This window comes from Phyllostomus hastatus, unplaced genomic scaffold (genome assembly GCF_019186645.2).
Source record: "Phyllostomus hastatus isolate PE091 unplaced genomic scaffold, TTU_PhHast_1.1 phas_contig_98, whole genome shotgun sequence".
Classification (NCBI taxonomy): Eukaryota; Metazoa; Chordata; class Mammalia; order Chiroptera; family Phyllostomidae; genus Phyllostomus; species Phyllostomus hastatus.
In genome coordinates this window covers 13,450,129-13,469,396 of record NW_025333999.1, presented here as the reverse complement: position 1 = coordinate 13,469,396, position 19,268 = coordinate 13,450,129, and positions in this window count along the sequence as shown.

Genomic DNA, 19,268 nt, shown 5'->3' with positions numbered 1-19,268 from the left:
CAGAACTGTGGGACTGCTGTGGAACTTTAGCCATGGAACTGCTGTGAAGGCATCTGCTGCACATCCAGACCCACACAGCACCCTGCACTAAAGAAAGCTATGGAGCGCTTCATGGAGGAGATAGTGGTTAAGGTGGTCTGTGAAGAATGGTGATGTTGGGCAGAAGAAGAGAGAGAAAAATTGGACGAAGAACATTCAAGATGAAGAGATGATATGAAAGAAGGTGCCAAGGTTTGGGAGATGCAGATGGCTACACATATATGGGCACCACTACCTAGTAATTACACATACAGGCTTCAGGTTTCAAATCCCCATGCTGTCACTTACCAACTATGCAGCTTAGATCAAATTCCCTATGCTCTGCTGTGCCCCAGTTTCCCCCATAAGGCTATTCAGAGGATTAAGTTTGTTTCTGTTTGTGCCCAACACATAGCAATTATTCAATAAATATTATTCATCATGATGATTATAGTAGAAATTTGAAGACTAGATAGGCTGCTTTCTAATTTCAACTACTTCACTGTGTAGGAGTATAATTTTGGGAAATTTACTCAGTCAACAAAAGATTGTCCACTAAGTGGCTATCAGTTAACTTCCCTGGTACTCAGCTTTTTCGTCTATTAAACAAGAGTCTTGATGACATTTCTGTTAAGTCCTTTTTAGTCCTAAAATTCTGTGTGTTCATCACACATGAATTAAAGTATCATATACATGTAGAAGAACAAAAAAAAAACAGAGATGGAAAGGAGGAAAGTGCCAAGTTAGGAGGGCCTCTAAAGGCCAGGTGAGAAGCTGGTATTTCAGCAAGTAGAGAACTTTTTTCTAAGAGTTCTGAGTGGGGAACAACCTATCAGGTTCCTAGTCTTAGAAGAGAATTTAAAGAATCCAAAAGGATACATGAGTGTCATCTGTCCCACCTTACCCAGCAAGCCCTTCCTGTGACAGTGACTTAGTTCAGGGAGTGCACAATTTTTAGTGTCAATAAATCACTGCTATATAAATAAGTTATTTAAAAGCTTCTTCTATTTACTGTTTCACAGACAATGAAGAAGTCCAAATGTGAACCCTAAGCATACCATGTCACTAGTCATATCCACAGACAGGTTCTGGGTGTTAGATATACAACTGTCTGCAATACAAAAAAGCTTCATGAGAATCAGGACAAATTTAGTGGTAAGCTGAGTCAAGTTGTCCACAGTTAGAGGTGATGAAACATTATTTTCCTTAATGTATTCAATCCAGGAATTTTAAAATGGAATATTTAGATTTTAAATTCTTATGACCCCTTTCCCAGAGTTTAAGCTTTTCACTGATTAGTACTTCAAATGCTTCCTTGATAAACTGCTCCATTTAAAAAGTAATTCTACTTCTTGTAATTTGAACTTGTTACTTCTTGCATTCACACAACAAATGTTTACTGACTGCCTGTTATGCCCACCAGGTGCACTCCTGGGCTCTGTTGAACAACATAGGAAAAGTTCCTATCTTAGAGCTTATAAATTAGCAGAGAGACTAGACATTAAACAAGAAAACTATATCTATCTATCTATCTATCTCTCTATCTATCTCTCTATATAGATATATACATTTAGTTATATATATAACTAAAATTATGATAAAGTAAAAAAAAAGACCCTAGAAGGAAGACTCTGAGAGGCTTGCTAACTAACTATGGATCTGATGGCCCAGGCAGGCCTTTCTGGGGAGGAAAGTCAGCAGTTGAGACTTGACAAATGAGTCAACTTTGCAGACTGGGGCCAGGAGTTTCCAAAAAAAGGCATGAACCTCTGGGGGTGGCCCAAAGCTAGGAAAGGGTTCAGCTGCCTGGCGAGGCAAAAGAAGACAAATGTGCTAGAAGGCAATGCTATGGTCTCATTTACATTATACAAACATGACTCTCATTGCTGTGTGGAATATGGATTGAAGAGGGGCAGGTATGCCCTTGGGGAGACAGTTGGACTGTAGACAGTTTGAAATATATTTTACAGATAGAACCTACTTGTTTGGAGAAGGAACAAACAATCAGGGTCATTCTCACAGAGTAATACCATTTAGAATTGAAGGGAACTTCCGCTAGAGCAGTGATTTTTCACACATTACTTTGGAATTTAAATTCATTTTCAAATGAGATTTTATACAAGAACCCCACAATTCAAAGTTGCTTTGGTTGAACCAGGGGCAGAGGCAGTAAACCCAGGACCCAGATGCAGCGGGGCCACTGGCTTTACTATAGTGGTGGCCCCTCCAGCATAACCTTGGGAGGAAAGTTGCACACAGCTTGAATGCCATGCTATAATCATTTCTTGGGAATATCTTATTTTACAGCTCCATTAATTCAACAAATATTTACAGAGCATGGTTGAACAATGTGGAGGTTAGGAGTAATCAGCTCCTGAGTAGTTGAAAATCTGCTGCGATTATGGTTGACCTCCATAGACATGGATTCCCAAGCACAGAGTTGGCACTTGAATAACATGAAGGTTTGAATGCACATGTAGACTCAACTGTGGTCCACTGAAAAAAACTCATACAACTCAATAGCAAAAAATGCAAACAATCTGATTAAAAACTGGGAAGAAGGTCTGAATAGTCATTTTTCCAAAGAAGACATACAGATGGCCAACAGGTATGTGAAAAGATGCTCCATATCACTACTCATGAGGGAAATGCAAGTCAAAATCACAATGAGATACCTCACACCTGTCAGAATGGCTATCAGCAAAAAATCAACAAACAACAAGGGTTGGGGAGAATGGGGAGAAACGGGGAAGCCTTGTGCATTGTTGGTGGAGTTGTAAATTGTTGCAGCCACTATGGAAAAAAGTATGGAGATTCCATAAAAAATTGAAAATAAAGCTGCCATAGAACCCAGAAATTCTATTTTGGGGTATTCATCCAAAGAAAACAAAAACAAAAACACCAATTCAAAAAGATGTATACGCCCCTATGTTCACTGCAGCATTATTTACAATAGCCAGGATATGGAAGTGACCAAAGTGTCCATCCTTAGATGAATGGATAAAGAAGTGTAGTACATGTGCACAATGGAATATTACTAAGCCATAAAAAATAATAAAATCTTGCCATTTTTTACAACATGGGTGGATCTAGAGGGTATTATGCTAAGTGAAAAGAGTCAGATAAAGAAAGACAAATACTGCATGAATTCACTTATATATGGAATCTAAAAAAATAAAACAAATGAATAAACAAAACAAAGCAGAACCAGACTCATAGTATAGAGAACAATGTGATGGTTGCAAAAGGTGAGGGGTGAGGGGATGAGGTAAAATAAAATTTAAAAATCCCCAAAATGTACTCATAACCCAAACTGAAACTGATCAAGAAATGTGAAAACAACAACAGAACAAACAAAAACAAGCAACCCTACTTGGCAACAGCTGGATTTTAGGAACATACAGATTTTAAACTAGTGTTTGAATCTGCATGTAATATACGGATTGAAAGTCATTAAATGAATTAATTTTTTGAATAAACTACAGAATCTGCTGTATGTTGTTTACTTGTATAAGTTCCCTGAATAACCTATACTGAGTTAACAAAAAAAATCACTTATTTACACTCAGGTTAAACCAACTGAAAACACAAAAAAACTGAGTTTCAAAATGACAGTTGAATCTATTCTTCTTTAATTGTTTTATAGACCCACCTAATGTAAAAGGTCAAAGAAGAAGGATGATGGTTCCCAAACACCTACTCTTACCTGTATGGTTGACGGGATGCAGCAATGGAACACAAAACCATGGTGTTTTCTGTCAATTAAAGGGTGAGGCGAACCATTAGCACACTGCACATCTGTTCGTGCAAACAGCAGGGTACAGAAGTAGTTTCAGGTGAGTGGGCAGAATGAGAAAATCACACCTCAAAAGAGCTGGGACCTTCTTAAGCCTTAAATTTCCTATTTCATAGAAACCTTTTCTTGACTCGTCCTAGGCAGGAGCACTGCTCTTTTTTGAGGCATAAGTAAAGCCATGTGTGGCAACTGGCTGAGCTTGTTTGTGAAACAGAACAGAGAAGAAAGTGGAAGTGGTTTTCTTGACTGACCACATGTTCTGGAATATTTGATCTCACCTTTAACATTTTGAAGCAAATCATCTAGCAATTGACAGCCTCATCATTCCCTTTCAGTAATGCAACTGGGAGAAACTACAGATATCTTTTTATGTAATCACCTCCTTTTTTATAGTCATCATTTACATGCTAATGGCCATCAAAGAAAACAAAATCTTATTTTGTGAGACCCTTTTGAAATTACACAGATGGTCAATGTTTGGAAATGGTAAGAAGTTTTTTTGCCAGACCACTTTCACTGAAAGTCATAGCTTTGTCTGCTGCACAAAGAAAATGTAAAAAGGCTTGGTAAGACATCTGATTCTGCTGCTTTGGGGAAAAGGAAGCTCTCCAAATTTTCGTCATGCACAGACATGCCAAGACTTCTGATATCCCTAAAAGAAGTTTGGTTGACAGCCATAAAGTCATAAACTTCATCAGAATGGATCATAATTCCTTGGTTACAAACAACTGAAACTGAATCTGAAACTTTATTACAAAGGGAATTTATGGCCCTGGCAGTGGGGATCAGTTGGTTGGAGCATCATTCAGTAAACCAAAGTGTTGCAGGTTCGATCCCCAGTCAAGGTACGTGCAGAAGGAGGCTGTTTCCCTCTTTCTCTCTCTTTCCCTTCCTTTTTCTCTAAAATTAATAAATGTGTCCTCAGGTGAAAATTTTTAAAAAAATTTTAAAGAAAATTTACATGAAGGGATTGACCATACACAATAAGGCTAGTAATCCAGGCTTGGGCAGGACTGAAGAGGTGGCCAGTGATAACACTGTTGCCACCAGGCTCATGACTTGGCTGCAGCCATTAGAAACAATCCCTACTGACCCTCTGCTTTTGGGTTCCTTCTTTGGGAATATTGGTTTGTCACCTTACAGCATGTGACTACACTCGGGCTGCTGAGAGATGATGAGGAAGAGTTGCCTCCCTTCGGTTTCCCCAGTGAGAGGAAAGCTGCAGTTTTCTACAATACACAGCTTTCTGGAGGTGTGTGTAGTGCAACAAATAAGTCTGCATTCCTTCCTACCAAATTTTTATAATGATACCAGATTACAAAGTTCACTTCAGATAACAGCCCAATATTGAGAATTTATAGGTACCGTGTCATCCCACAAAAGTCAGAAAGACTGCAGCTAGAATGTGTGTGCAGGAATGTGTGTTTTTGTGTGATTTCATGACAAATTTCAGAAGAACTATTGGTTATACATCAATCCTTTTAGCCATACCTGCAAATGGGAATAATAATTGATTTCTGCTATGCCGAATAGAAGCGTGTTTTATTTTTAACTGCAACATTTTATATCTTTCCAGGCTAGTGAATCATGTGCCTGAGGGAAAAAAAAGACAAATTTCTTTTGGGTTAGATGGTAGAGAGGGTAATTGGCTGTGAAAAGGATCAACAAAGACACATTTCTATTTCAGTGAACTAATTAAGTTTAGAAATTTCTTGAGGAATTGTATATCCAAATCATGGTTGGATAACTTGTCAACAATGCTTTATTGCAGGCCAACAGATCCTCAGAGTTATGTTTGAAGAATTATTCATGTGAATTTGGACTACAAAATAAAGAACCTCTAATGATTGTTATTGATGAACAGACACCAGACAAGTGGGGTGGGGGTGATAGAAGAGAAAGAACAGGAAGAGTGTAATGCGGAGGTTAGGATGAGAGGCTGGGTGGAAAAGGCTCTGAGGGTTTTCTGGGCCTTGGCAGCCCCCACACCCATGTCAGCTTCCACCTGTCCTCAATCAGCAGTGGACTTCTGGGAGCTACCCCACGACACTGCCACTATCTCTCTGGAGCAAGGTGTGTGGGTGGGGTGAGTGATGAGGTGTCAGCTGGACATGCAGGCTAGGAAGTTTTGGAGCAGGACCAACCAGAGAATCAGGCACACCGGTAGGGGTGGGCACTGGTGCTGGATGCCACATTGGGCGGGTCTCTGCCCTGGATCCAAGAGCAAAGCCCACTCTGGTTATTGGAACTAAGAGTCTGATCTCTACTGCATTTTGCACCAAGTTTTCAATAGTAAATCCCTTTTTACTTAAGAGAAACAGGGAAGTTCCTGGAAACTGTCATCAGGCTGTAGTTTGATGGGCAAACACAGTCTGTCTCCGATGGAACCCCATGGAAGTCTTGGAGCCCTGATGGATGAGCTTAAAGAGAATTTGAGAATCTTTAAGCCAGGAGCCTGATTTATCTGCTTCTGTGGAGCCAACAACTTGTAAGAGTCTGTCCTTGTTTCACATAAATAAGTTGGCTTCCAGCTTAGAAAATAAATACATTTCTAAAAAGAAAGATTTTCCTGAGCTTGTGAGAACATAGAAAACTCTGCAGGCTGACATCATTGTGAAATCATTGGAGAAATTTTGTTCTTACACAAGGCATCTGTGTGTGAGATCTTTTCTGAGAAATGTCTTAAAAATGTTATTGAATACCTTAAGCATCATCCTTTCTCTCAGCCAAAACATTATGAAAAGTTCTTGACTAAAACTATAAAGTCAAAGTTAAACCAATAAAATTCTTACCATAGGCAAAAGATACATTATCTTGCTATAATATTGCCTTAGTTTGCCTTCTCTAGAGAAATTCTCCCCTCCCCACTGTCTGTTTTTCTGTCTTATCTTTGTCCCCATTGTTCTGATACCTTATAATAATGAGTCTTAATGTGGTTCTGTTTGTAACCATTGTTCAGAATACAGGCTCTTTCAGTCTGGAAACCCTTGTACGTCCATTCCAGGACCTTTTGTTGAATTATTTCTTTGATCACTTCTTTCATTCTGTTTTGTCTATTCTCACTTTCTGGAACTCCAGTTGTTCAGATATTTGGACCTCTTATACAATCCTCTGATTGTCTTGTACTTTCATCTTCTCTGTTTTCTGTCTCTGCTTTTTTTCCCTATTTTCTGATATATTTCCTCAAATTTATTTCCAAATCCTGTACTGAATTTTTCCTTTTATGCTCTCATGTTTTATTTTTATGATTTCCAAGAACTTTTATTTGTTTGTTTATTTGTTTGTTTGTTTGTTTTACATATTTGTATATAGTCATCCTGTGCATGTTTCATGGATTCAATGCTTTTTAAAAAAATCTCTCAAAATATATTAGTAATTGTTTTAAAGTTATCATCTTCTTAGATAATCTCTATTCCTATGAAGTGGCTTTTTTCTGCTTGTTTTTATCTCTAATATTTTTGTCAGAATCTTTGCCCGAAAGTCTGCTCATCTCTAGCTTTTTCCTTGTAGTTAAAGCATGAATGCTTTTCATTGAAAGCTGTGCTCTCTGGACAGGGCTTGGGTGCTTTCCTGTCCCTGTGAGTGCCCTGGCTGAGATTTCATTGTGAACTCGCAATGTTGCTCTCTCCAGTGTTAATTGTGTTGTTGTTGTTGTTTTAGTTTTTAGTTGTTTTTCCCCCTTTGGCCTAGTAAGCTTTCCCAGAGGAAATCTTCTGACATCTTTCCCAAGGAATATAAATGTCACTGCTGGTGTTTCAAAAACCCAGTGAGGGGAGCAAGTTGGAGGTCTCAACATGGTGCAATAGATTCTGCTTAACTCCCTCCCTCCTCTGTGTAGACTGCCCGCCCCTCACCCCATATGCTCTTTCAAAGAACAAATATCAGGGGGTTTTGTATGGGGATGGAAGGTCCTAAATGCTTCATAAACAACTTTCAAACATTCCTTCCACTTGGGGATAGTGGTGTCTAAGCACTAAGGTTTGGGGACTGTGAGGGACACTGCTCCTCCTGCCAGCGTGATGGTCAGCTCTGCAGGTCTAATTAGCAAATCACAATTTGTCCTGCTGCTTTTCAGTCATGAAAGTCTTGTCTTACAATGAATGATCTCTTCTACTCTCATTGTGTGGGTTTATTCCTTTTGTCATAAATATACTCTCCTCTCTGTCATTTTCCTGGAGGGAGCAGAAATAAATATTCAAGTTGAATCTGCACTCTTTAACCAACATATTGATTATCCATTTCTAAAGAAAAATTTTCTTTCTTTTCTTGCTTTATTTTCTTCAACAAAAATTATTTTTCCATACTATTGTAGGAAAAGAAACTGTCATTTGACATTTTTTCCATTTAATTAAAATTTTTTTTAGTTAAAAATTTTTTTTAAAGATTTTATTTATTTTTAGAGAGAGGGGGAGGGAGAGAGACAGAGAGGGAGAGAGAAACATCCATACGTGGTTGCCTCTTACACACCCCCATTGGAGACTCGGCCTACAACCCAGGCATGTGCCCTGATGCGGAATTGAACCAGCAGCCCTTTGGTTCACAGGCTAGAAACTCAATCCACTGAGCCACACCAGCCAAGGCTGGTTTAAAAAATTTTTGTTAATTCTTGTAAGGTATTGATGCATTTTTTCTAGCTACTGTAATCTTAATTCAAGAATATGGTTGCAAAATTAAAAATTATTTCAACTCTTGGAATTTTAACATCTGCAAACGATTTGAAACAGATGCCAACTTTCCCAATATATTTTTTATTTTGGAGAGTTTAGCGCATCTCTGACTAAAATACTAACAATGCAAGTAGTTCTGGAAAGTAATTACGATATTGAAAAGAAATTGATCTGCACTAGGATTTCTGTGTAAAGAAGACCTGTCCACTAATGAGACAACTTCCCGCTCTGATTGACCAAAGGATATGATACCATAACTAGCAAAGTGGGAAGGAGCTGTGTTTTTATATTGTCTCCAATATTTTATGCATGTTCCCACAGTACCTTTTTTGTTCAATATTTAAAAGAGCACTAGTGTGAAAATAGTGTAATAGCTAGCTATAACAAAAAGTATTCAATTTCCCCCGGCATTACTAAACCAGAACAGTTCATTGTCTTTATTTTAGATGTACTCATATTTCTACGGAGCACCACTTATCACATATGAATTGTGTAACCAACACAGATTTACTAAGAAGAACCTCAGGATTGATAAATTTGAAGCACACTTTTCTAGGCTTAACAACCCTTTCATCTAGGAAGAGGGATAATTGGTCTTAGAATTCAAATGCATGACCATGATAGAATGAGGAATGGCCTTTTGAGCTTTTCTGGTTGATGGCACAAGTTTCAGTCTCAGCTTCGATGGAATTATTTGGATTCATAGGAATGGTAGATATTGTATCTGTTAGACTCCACAGAGTTAAAATCTTTTATTAAGGACACTTCTACTGTAAGCACAGTCCAAGCATAGGATTTTGAAAGATACCGCTAAGAAATAGAAAATGAAACACAAATCCAAATACAAAGATTAACCCCTTATGGCTCTGAAGTGGCCCAGTCAGTGAGGACTCAGTGGCTATGATAGCCTTTAAGTCCCCCCAAAAACAGAAGTAGCTGAGACTTCCTCCTGTACCATGTCAAGCTCACAAAAGGCCCCATGAGTAGCAGGAGTGCAAACCAGCCCCTGAGCAAAACCAGAGCCTCCGTGGGCTCCTGGACTCATGGAAGGCAGTGACAAAAGTCCCATGCCCTCCACTCCCGAGTTGTACTTGTGGAAAAGAATAGGACTAGAAACTCACTTCATGTCATGCCCAAGTGAAAAAAGTTGAAGTAGCTAAAAACCTAAAATCATAAAGCATAACTTTAAAAACTCTTAGAAGAAAATGTCTACTATGTTTATGAACTCAGAGTACAAAAGGATTTCTTCAACAAGGCATTAAAGGCAAAGTATAAAAGAAAAGATTAACAGATTTGATTATATTAAAATTAAAACCTGCTGTCCAAGAACACTACAAGTGTAGTGAAGATTTAGTTTGCCTCCAATTTTTTCTCCATTTCACTTCTATAATGAACATGCTTATATATACATATTTAATGCAAGTATTTTATAAATTAAATTTTTAAAGCAGAATTGCTGATAATTTATCAATTTATATTTGCATTAACACTAATTGAAAGTGTGTTTTCCTCACTCTTTTCAGTATTGGTTATTTTGACTTTAATTTTTTGTATCTACAATATTTATTTTGTTTCTAGTCTTTTGCTATTTCAAGTAATGCTGCAAGAAACATTATTGTACACATATGTTTTTGAATCATAAATGTTCTATGTAAAACAGAAAACTGTAAGGTTCTATAAAACATAGTCTTAGAAATAAAGTTGCTGAATCAAAACTGTGTATATTTGCCCAAAACATAAGACAGTATATTCAGTATCTTGAAAATACATATGGAAATATTGGAAATCTATATTTGGAAAATATATAAAAATAGAAAATATTGGAAAAATTAATTCCCTTCCCTCATCAACTAGAAGAATATAATTTTGAAACTGTTTCTTTTAGATCCCCCACACAGATGGCAACAGCTCAGGGACCACTGGAGAAAGCTGAGGGGAAGACTCTGGACATCCTGGCACCTTAATGAGAGCAGCTTCACCAGTATTTATTTTTGATGTTCTACATACAATTTCCTTTAAAAAATAAACATGGGGGCAAGAGGGGTGAGTAGGCAGAGCACAGAGGATTTTGGGGACAATAAAACTAATATGTGGGATAGTGTGATAGTCGACGCATGTCATTATTCATTGGTCCAAACCCACAGAATATACAAAAGCAAGAGCGAACCCAGTATAAACTATGGACTCTGGGTAATGATGATGTGTCAGTGTAGGTTCATCAATTGCAACAAATGTCCCCTCTGACAGGGATATTGATGATGGGGGTGTTGTGTGTGTGAAGGCAGGGGGCATAGGGCAAATCTCTGTAACTTCCTGTCAACTTCTCTGTGAACCTAAAACTTCTCTGAAATATAAAATCTGTGGATAAAAAAATAAACATAGAAACTTCAAAAAATGTGTGTATTTTAATTATTGCCAAATTGCTATGGAAAGAGCTAGTGCCTGTTTGTGCTCCCACCAGTTATCCACAAGAGCAACTGCTTCCTCACGCCCTGCACGCAGCTGCATACTCTCTGGTTCTCCATCTTTGTGGATCTGACTGGTGCAGAACAGCACAGCCAGTTTCAAGGCTGCATTTGGTTCATGTCGAGTGTGATTGAACCACTTTTAACGTTTCCTGAAGCTATTTAATTTCTCTTTCTGTGAATTGCCTGCTCTTGTCATTTGCCCATTTTTCAATTGTGTTTGTCAATTCACTCCACGATTTTTACTGAGAACCTATTATGTGCCAGACTGTCTTCTGGAGTCTGGGGAAACAATGATGAAAAGGGCAGACAAGGTACCCTGATTGTGGAATTTGCCATTTAGTGGGGAGAGTCAGGTAACAAGCAAACAAACACATGAGGCTTCATTTCAGTGTAATGGAGAACACATCATCCTGGGACAAACAGTAATGGGGGAAATGGTGGGATACTGCTTTAGAGGAGGTAAGCTGAGGCAGCATTCTTGGCGAACCCACTTTTCCATTTTCTCTCCTCATTGTCTGAATATACCATCTTTTTCTATGCTGTCAACATATACAACATTCACGATTCTGTTTGGCAATCATAATTAACACAGGGGTTTAGCTTTGATTTTAAATTTAATGCATTCAATTCACAGAAACATCCTTTCTTCCCACAGCCTTCACATTTCTGAGTTCTTAATTTTGATTCCTTTATTGGTTTGTGTAGATTTTTGCCTTCTTGTGTTTTTTTAAAGGAACAATTGATATACGCTCTATTCCTTGAATTCTTGTACACCTGAAAAGGCTCATCTGTTCAAAGACAACTTAGCTCAGGATGAAATTCTTGGGTCATCTTTTCTCTCCCTCCTAACTGATGCAGACACTGGCCTGCAGTGTCTGCAGTGTTATGGATATGAGACAAATTAACATGGACTACTGAGGTAGTAGTCCATGTTAAAAGGTATGGCATGGCCACTGTCTCAAGAGGAGAGTGCCCCAACTCTTGCCTTGACAAGTTTTATTGGGCTCAATTTGCACAGGAATAAAGCTCATCAATCATTGTCAGGCAGAAATGATTAAACAATAGATAATATTCAAATAACTCTGAGGGCTTATTCTGAGTCAGGGTCAGATAGTTAAAGGGCCATAAAATTTTGGGGAAACAAACTCACTTCCTGCTTCTTCCTTATTTAAATTGAGGGTATTAGCAAAGTAGGCTTCACAGGATTTTATGCATTCTTTCTTAGTAGGCCTGATCGCCCTAGGGAACCCATCCTTTCCAGCACAGGGCTGCACCCACCACCCGCATTGTTTCAGGCTTAAGTCAGGCAGAAGTGAGGCAGCCAAGAGATTAGGAGACTTCTTGCAGACAGAATGAAAACTCAGGCTATGTCAAAACCGAGGAGCGAAGGTCCATCACCCCCTTTTTCTGTAGCCCCCAAGGCCTCCCCTGGGGGGCCCTATGATCATGCCTGTCTTAGGTTGTCCCTCCCTTGAGGAATCTTACCCGTCATTGGCTAACCAATCAGGCACTGGGGGTCAGCCAGAGTGAAGTAAAAGGAGCAGAGGCAGTGCCCCTGCCAGGGAGATAAGCTTTGTCTCCTCAGTGGCTTATGGTCCTAAGGTCTCTTACTCAGCCTTAGCCATGAGGGGGTTACAAGTCCTGAAACCAGGCAGGGCAGTTCCCAACAAAACTGCTTTTGTTGTTCCGGTGTCCTCTGGCATTGGGAGCTTCTGGGATGCAGTCTGAGACCAATTTGGTCTTTCCATTTCTTCAGCATGACTTGCCTATTTACAATGGGGATTCGCAAGATGCTTCCTTCACCCCAGAGGTCCAGGAACGTGGCTAGGATATTGACCAGTGCTGTGCCACTCTGTTTAAATTTCCCAAGGACATCGTGCTCCCCATTCGTGCTGAGACATGCATAAATCTTAGCTCTGGAGATTTTTAATCTGTTCAGTCTTACAGTGTTCTGAACTTCACATTCTTGTTCTAATCTCACTGCTTGAAATATGGTTGTAATTTACATAATGTTTTATTTTTCTCTTTCATTTTCCTCCTGAACTCTGCTAGCTCACTTTTTTATTGCCTTTTGTGGGCTTACCATCTCTCTCTTGATCTGTTGCACCTCTCCTTCTAACTCTTATTTTTAAGAAGCCATGTTTCCTTAATGTTCTCAAATCATGGGTGTTTTAAAAAACTTTCTCCTATTTTGAGGCCAAATTTGTCATCTGCTGTATGTTCATTATTTGCTTTCTGATTTCATTTCATGTTTTTAAACTTTATTTAATTTATTTATTTATTTTAAAATAAATTTATTGGGGTGACATTGGTTAATAAAATTATATAGGTTTCAAGTGCACATTTCTATGATACCTGATCTGTATATTGCATTGTGTGTCTGCCACCCAAAATCAAATCATTTTCTGTCACCACATATTTGGCTCCCTTTACCTTCTATTACCCACCCACCCCATTCCCTCCGGTAACTGAATACTTCCCTCTGGTCTGAATAATACTCAGCCATAAGAAAAGATGAAATACTGACATTTGCAATAACATAGACCTTGAGAATATTATGCTAAGTGAAATAAGTTAGTCAGAAAAAGCTAAGAACCATATGATTTCACTCATATGTGGGATATAAAGCTGAAACTCATAAAAAAGTTTATATGCATAAGAGCTGCAATAGACTGTATGTGTGTGTCCCCCCAAATTCACAGGTTGAAACATAACCCCCAGTGTGATGGTCCTGGAAGGTGGAGCCGTGAGCAGGTGCTTAGGTCATGAGGCCGAGGACAGACCCTGGAGAGCTCCCTTGCCCTTTTGCTGGGTGAAGACACAGTGAGAAGTTGATCATCTGTGACTAGAAGGTGGGCTCTCACCAAACATCGAATTCATTGGTGTCTTGATCTTAGACTTACAGCCTCCAAAGCTGTGAGAAAAAAATTTCTGGTGTTTATAAGCCACCCAGTGTATGGTATTTCTATTACAGCAGCCTGAATGAACTAGAGACAGGACTTAGCACCCATTTCTTGCTCTTGCATTTCTCATAACACCTCATTCTAGTGAATGACATTGCAGGGAGGAGGGGTATGAGTGCTGCAGTTCCCACCTCCACCTCAATGGGCTAACCCAGAGCCGGTTCTCATGGGTCTGACATACCCCGTGACGTGTCACACCTTAGGGAAGCAAGTTTCCCCCTTTATTTTTAGTAAAATTAGTGGATTTTTAAATATTGGAATGCATTTGACTTATAAAATTGTACAAATTTAAGATGTAAACCATATTGATTTGATACATTTATATATTGTAATATGATAGCCATTGTAGTCATAATTAGCACCTCTATGATGATATACTTATTGTTTCTTTTTAGTGGCTTAAATAATTAAAATCTAGTCCCCTAGTAGGTTTGATGATTATAACTGAGGTGAGCAGAGGGTCTATGTGACCCATGTGAAGCACACGTCTTTTCTGTGTGACGCTCTAGACCAGTATTTGGCTTAATGTAATGTGCATACAAGGGCCTGGAGTGTCTTGGGAAAATACAGGGTTGGAGTGAATGAGTCTGGGAAGGGCCTGAGAGGTTCTACATTTCTAACATGGTCTAGTTGGGTTCAGTTCTGCCAGTCCATGGTAGCTGACTTTGAATTGAAAGGATTTGGGGTTTACCATTTTTTTTTCCAGTCAACTTAGCTGCTTTCAAACACCCATAACATCCAGTTGGCCCAGTTGGCCCTGCCACTGCTCCAGCCCAGGTGGCCTGCTGCTGTAGAAGAAGGCTTTTACAATTTTTGTTTACATTATTTGAATTAACATTTTTCTTTTTTAATTTCTAATTTTATTGCATTGTTTTTTTTTTACTTTTTAAAAAATTGTTTTATGAAATTGTTGCTGATATAGTTTCTTCTTTGGGAAGTTTACTGAAATTTTTTCTGTGGCCTAAATGACAAGTTCTTTTTGTAAATGCTGCAGAAATACTGGAAAAGGGAGTACAAGGTAGAAACAAGCAGAATATCCATCAGTAGATGAATGAATAAATAAAATGTAAATTTATTCTGCTATAAAAAGAAATAAAGCCCTAGCCAGTGTGGCTCAGCTGGTTGGACCTCAGTCCCATAATCAAAATGTTGAGCATTCAATTCCCCAGGGCACATGCCTAGGTTATGGGTTCAATTCCTGGTTCAGGTGTATTCAATCCCCTATCTGGGCACAATGATCCCTAGTCCAGGTGTTTATGGGAGGCAACCAATCTATATTTCTCTCCCCATTGATGTTTCTATTTCTCTTCCTTCCTCTCTCTAAAAAGCAATGGAAAAATGTTCTTGGGTGAGGATAAAAAAAAGAGAAAGTACTGATACATGCTACAACATGAATATGCCATGTTATATAAAGTGAAAGGAGTCAGACACAAAAGGCCTGTATTGTATGATTCCATTTATGAAATGCTCAGAATAAGCCAATCTATATTGCTTATTCTGAGACAAGAGGTAGACTGATGTTTGCCATAAGCCGAGAGAAGGGAGGGATAGAGGGAGGGATAATAAATGACTGCTAATGGGGCAAAGTTTCTTTCTGAGATGATGACAATGTTTTGGAATTAGACAGTGATAATGGTTTCACAACTTTATGAGTATTCTACTAGACACTGAACTGTACACTTTAGAAGGGTGAATTTTGTTGTATGTGAATTACACATCCATAAAAATTAATTCTTTAAAAATATAAGCTGAATCCCAAATAGAAAGAGTGTAATTAGATTTTTAAAATCAGCACTTAGGACAAATCGGCATCTTCAGGGAATTCTCTAGAAATCTACAGTAGAGGATGTGGAATGCTGTCAGCTTCTCTAGAGCATGAAGCATGAACTGTCATGAATGCAAGTGCGCAAGTTCTTTTTTTGTTTTGATATTAATGCCTCCTTTCTGTATAGTCAGAATAATGTCACACTTGCAAGTTTTAAATGTGATTGATGACAAATGTTAATACACAAAAATTCCAAATATTGGTGAATTACATGGCATTTAATGCCTGGGAGATATCTTAGGTCAATTACAATTTACTAAGCAATAAAATTAGCATACTGCTCATGAACCAGAGCATAATTCAACAATTATGCAAATTCAACAATTTCTTCTGAAAACAGTAAAAACACATTTTATATATGTAAATAACTTACCAGAAGAGGACATATTTAGGTAAATGGTCAAGGGATGTTACTTTCAAAGGATAATAAAGGAGCTATAAATAATTTAATATGCAATTTTATTGACAATATTTTATTATAAAACAAACCACAAGTACAAAAGGTCCTTCCAAACAAATATGTAACCTAATGATTTATAATTAGGCCCTTTTGTAGCTACTACCTGGGAGACATGTGACCATTTCAACCACAACTCCCCGGGGCCCCGAATGTAACTATGATACAGACTTTTGTGGAGGTCACCCAAATATCCATTTCTAGAGACTATAGTTTAATCTTACTTGCATTAGTATTTCATATCAAATTTAACCTACATTCTTCCCCTCCATCCCTTCTTTTTCTTGTAATTTATCTATTGAGGAATTCAAGGCTTTGCCCTATATAACATCACACACTCTGGATTCTGTTTATTACATACTCATAGTGCAAGTTCTCTGTCCTCTGTGTTTCCTACAAATTGGTGGCTGAACCCAGAGATGTGATCAGATTCATGTTCAAGTCCTTTGGCAAGGTTGTGTGATGATTTCACCAGGAGATATCAGCTGGTTGTCTCTATTTCTGGAGCCTTTAACAGCTGCTGAAACCCAACGTCCAGATCCATTAATTCACTGATGGTTGCAAAACTGTGATTTTCTGATTCTATTTATTTACTTTTCATTTATTAGATAAATGTTTCTTTTACAAACAGACACTTTCTCTCTTCTATGATTTGGTTACCAGTATTACAGTTTGTACAGAGAATCCAGGATAAATACTGGTTCTTTCCCTCTAAATATTTCCTTGGCTTCTGCATTGTAAGGGTAGAGAGAAATGATTTACTATTTTTAAAAGCTTTAACATTCAAGAATAAAAATGTGATCCCATACTTTTATGAAACAAAAAGTTCAAGATTTAATATTTTAACCTTGTATAATGCACTTAAAGAAAACATCCATGTCATAGACTGTGGATCAATGATTTCTTCAGAAACTGAACATGCCATGTACTCAGCAACCAAATCAGAAACCAGAACATTATCTGTTCCCCAGAACTTCCCTTTGTCTTCTCCAGTCATAGCCCTTCCCTATGGATAACCACCCCCTGACATCCAACAACTAATTGTCCCGTGTTCTGATACTTGGATGAGTGATGTCATGTGGTGTTTGGGCTCTTTTCCTCAACATTATGTTTGTGATAGTCATTACATTGTTTCTCCATGAATCTGTTGCTAGAATTCAAGCTTGTGGCTTAGAACAGTGGCATATAGACTTTTTAGTGCCTGCCTTTGGGGAATATAAATGTGCGTTTCTTTTTTTATTTTAATTTTTTATTGTTCAATTACAGTTGTCCCCATTTACCCATTACTCTCTCCTTCCCTACCCACCTCCCACCTCCCACATTCAATCCTCCCCACCTGCTCAGGTAACCTTAGGTGGCTCTGCGCAGAGTTGCAGCCAATACTTTGCCTATGCTTGATGCAAAGAAAAAGAATTGAAGAAACAGCTCAACACAGGGAAGTAGTCCTGACTGGTGTGATTCAATGGGTTGGGTATCATCCTACACACTGAAAGGTCACTGGTTCAATTCCCAGTCAGGGCACATGCATAGGTTGTGGGCCAGGTCCCAGCTGTGGCCACATGAAAGGCAGACGATCACGTCTCTCTCCTTTTCTTTTTCCCTCTCTTTCCCTCTCTCTAAAAATTAATAAATAAAATCTAAAAAAAAAACACTGGGGAGGACTTTTATCTACCTGTTTGTTTTTAATGTCCTCTCCAAGTCCAGTCTGTCCCTTTAGAGCAGTCCCATTTACATGTCAGCAGTTTCTTCTTTTTTTTTAAATGTTCATTGATGAGAAAGAGACAGAGAGACAGAGAGACACAGAGAGAGACAGACTGATGTAAGAGAAAAACATTGATCAGTTGCCCCCCATATGTGCCCCAACTGGGATCGAATCCACAACCCAGGTATGTGCCCTCACCTGGAATCAAACCTACAAACTTTGGTGCACAGGATGAGGCTCTAACCAGCTGAGCCACCTGGCCAAGGCATACAGGTCAGCAGTTTCTTAAGAAGACTTGCTTGAAAACCTGAATAACCTAGAAAGCTATTTTCAGTTCATTTCTGTGTGGATTTACTACCCATGGGAGCTGAATTCCCCCCACCCCAATTTATATGTTGAAGCCCTAGTCCCCAGTACCTGAGGATGTAGCTTTCTTTGGCAATAGGGTCATTGCAGATGTAATTAGTTAAGATGAGGGCTTTGGGTTGGGTATTATCCAATATGAGAGGTGCCCTTAGAAGGACAAATTTGGACTGAGAGATGTTCATAGGGAGATGCCCTGTGAGCATGGGGCACAGACCAAGGGTGCTCCCACAAGCCACAGAGTGCCAAGGATTGACCTAAACCCCCAGAAGCTGGAAGAGAAACATGGCAGGGTCCCTCTCTGTCACAGCCCTCAGGAGAAATCAACCCAGCTGACACTTTGATCTCAGACTTCCAGCCTCCAGAACTGTGAGACAATACATTTATCCTGTTTAAGCCACGAGGTCTTTGGTACTGTGTCACTGAAGACCAATACATCACCCTTGGTAGTGTAGTGCCCTGGGTAGTTGTCCATTTGCCTAATTCATCTTTTGGCTCCTAGTTTGGGCTTAACCCTTGGCTCTTAAAGCTGTAAAATCTTGGGTGGATTATTCAATCTCTTTAAACATCAGTGTTCTCACCTGTATAATTCAGATAATAATTATGCTTATGTCAGAGTATTACTGTGAGACTTAAACAAAACCTGCATATAACGAACTTAAAATATCTCTAAGTATTAAGATTTTCATAAGTATTAATTATCATTATTAAGCACTAAGTCACAACCTTAGTAAATTTCAAAAAGTAGAACTTGTAGCCATGTTATCTGGAACACAGAAACATGCATAAAATAAATAAATAAAAATAAATTATCCTTAATAACACATGTGAAAAGGGAAATAAAAACTGTAGTGACAGACTATTTGGAGATAAGACCATTATGACATCAAATCTCACGGATACAGCCACAAAACAATTTTTTTGGATAAAAGTGTGTAGCTTTAAGTGTTTATATTTTTAATCAAGGAACATTTTTAAAAATAAATAAACAAAACAAGTAGCACAAGGA